Genomic DNA, 2,990 nt, shown 5'->3' on the forward strand with positions numbered 1-2,990 from the left:
ACACACTGAGACATGTGCCACATGATCGGTTTCTACGGTCCTCGCCTATGCTCAACTTCAAGTCATTGTGACCGTGAGATGTGTCTTCCCAAGGCAACTACTTTTCTGTTCAATTCTCTGCATTACAGTGGTTGAAAGCGGATTGTGAAGAAGCGTAGGTGATGATGGTAGCACGGTATTCGTGAGCTATGAACGCGGAAATGTAGATCTGGCATTAACTCTACCAAAAGTTACAAACAACAAAAACCTGACTCAGTGCAAAAATATCATGTCCGGGTGACGTCTTCCAGCTGTAGCATTAAAGCCACCGATGTGCTTTGACGTGCGCATACCGCATTGACCTGCACACTCATGCGGTGGCACTCATGAGGTACAGCTGCTAACTCCACTGCGAGAGTGTGCTTTCAAAGGGCCTGTCCAACACACCACTTGGAGGCTTTGACATCTACACACAGCCACACCTTATGTGTACTTTACCGCAGTGGTAGAAGAAGAGGGCAATGGGAAAGGATTTCTCTTACGTTTTATAATCAGGTGACTCGCACGTAACACATTTTATGGATAGACTTGAAAGGGTATTCTTTTGTCTTCTGATTTGGGCAGAAATCTTGCAGCATAATTAGCTTATCATTACTTACAAACTATTCTATTATTTGGCAGAGAGTCCCTCAGTGGGGGAGTAACAACATCCACTCAGTCCTAATAGACATGGAGGACAGCAGCAGTAGGAATCACGCAATAAGTAACCTTGGGTCATTCATAATTGCAACAACAAGTACATTGGTTATCATTGTCCAACTGGACAAATATTTTCTTCCCTTACCTCAGTCTTCCATCATCCGTTCACCAAGGCATGTTGAGCCATTTCATCACATTTGTAGTAGAAGAGGCGAATGCGGAGTTATTAGGCAGCTGAATAATAAAAGTGTGGAATGCTTGTGTTTATTACACAAGAGGAGAAAGAGATACATGTGAGTGCCTTCCAGTATCAACGACATCATTGCCTGTTTGATATACGCATGTGTGGATATTGGATGCTAAGCAAAAATAAATTTGCAAGCAGGGAAATAAAGAGTAAAAAGCTGATTTTTAATGGGGTGGAGGTAGGCAGCAGAGTCTAGGTGAGTGGGTATTTAAGAAAAGTAGCAGAGACGTGCAAATTATTGATTAAAGGGACCAGAATTTTGGAAGAATCAGACAAAAACGAAGCACAAGCTCCAAAACCACAACCAGTAGCAGCTTTGGCGTCACTAGCGTGTTCTCTAAGTGGAGGAGTAAGTGGGTAGATTTCAGCTAAATAGTGTAGGAATGGATTGAGAATGAAGGAATGTCTAGATGGATCAGCAGGTAGGGATATCATGGCAAGATGACCAGATTTTGGTAAAAGGCGGGTAAAATGTGGACTCGACTCAAACGAAGAGGCGATTAAGATACGCCTTATGCAGCTGACGAGAGAGTGGGTAGATTAGTGATTTCAAGATATCTGGTCTGGTGGATGGGTGAGTCCAGGACTAACAGATTGGCAGATAGAGAAGGGGCGTTATCATCATATAATCAGACACCAAATATCCATTTCAAAAATTATCATTTACGGGTCCGCATTTATTACTGTGTCATACGAAGAATCAGCCAATACCACCACGACAAATACCGGTATCATGAAAGTTTCACTTCTACTTATTTTCTTATAAGTAGGCTCTGCGTTAACGCAAAATTTATTCGCTCAATATAAATTTAACCTTTTAACCTAGGCGCTAATACTTCAATCCCGAATCTTTTCCACCAATTAATCCCACTTGCACTTCTCATGATCACACACGCATATCCTTTCTGTCCGGTTCCACCCTTTTCCCTTCCAACGCACACTTACCCACTTGCTCATCTAGACTACCCCAATCTGGATCCTGGAAGAATGAACCCAGGCCTATCACACAGTAGTTGCACCTCTTACGTTCAACTCCAACCCTCCGATTAGCTGGTGGAGACTGTGCGTGAAAACGAGATACCGTGCATCGGCATCGTTGCCTCACAGAGCAAACTGTACCGTAATCCCACTTTTCATTTGGATGCATCCAGAATGCCGAAATTGTCAGCAGAATGAAAGGGCAACTTCCTCCTGATCCACCATTGGAAAAACCCAACCACCAAACCCTATTCTAGACCTTCTACACCTGCTGTCAGGAAAGTGTCCAACTGTCGAAAGGTAAGGAGCTGTAATTACTGGCCACTTCTATTAGCACCTTATTCTGAAGTGATGCATGCATGTCCATGGAAGACGACCCTAGCTGCGATGGTTAAATTGGTAGTCTAAAGGCATATTGCAATTTGTGTTGGGCACTCGCAACGCGAGTCGGTCAGTAGGAGGAGATCTTTTAGTGAACAAATTCTAGAAATGCATTTCCATGCATCACCTTGGCAGTGTCAATGTAGTAGTGGTGTCGCGTTGATTTATTTTGATGTGGAAATGTCAAACGACATGACCCTTTCACATGAGATAGCCTGATCAGGAGCAATTCTTCCTCCTTCTCCGCCAATTCGCCATCTACAAACATGGTAATTTGGAACGTGCTCGGGTAGTGCAAGACTTGAATTGCTCAATCGCAACACCTTTTTTTGTGGCTTATAAGAATTTCAATGTCTGAAAGTCTGGACTAATTCAGGGTGGCTGTTTGGATTCGGTAGGGGATAGGTGGGTAAGAAGTAGATTGACGAGCCAATGGATGTATGAGGGCATGACTACAGTGAAGATGAGTGGAAGGACTATTTAGCACGATAAGTCATATATTTGATATATCTCCTATTCGATTGCTAGCCATTAATGGCACACGGCGTTCTCTAAGCTGTCCACTAAGTCTACTCATTCTGTACCACACAACCGGTCATCCATTCGGCATCCACAAATTTGCTTCATAACACCAAGACTGTCTTATTTTACTACGTTTTATCACATGCCATCTCAAAGACACACCAAAGAGGCAGCCTCTTTGATC

Source organism: Echinococcus granulosus (assembly GCF_000524195.1).
Source record: "Echinococcus granulosus chromosome Unknown EG_S00356, whole genome shotgun sequence".
NCBI classification, from domain to species: Eukaryota; Metazoa; Platyhelminthes; class Cestoda; order Cyclophyllidea; family Taeniidae; genus Echinococcus; species Echinococcus granulosus.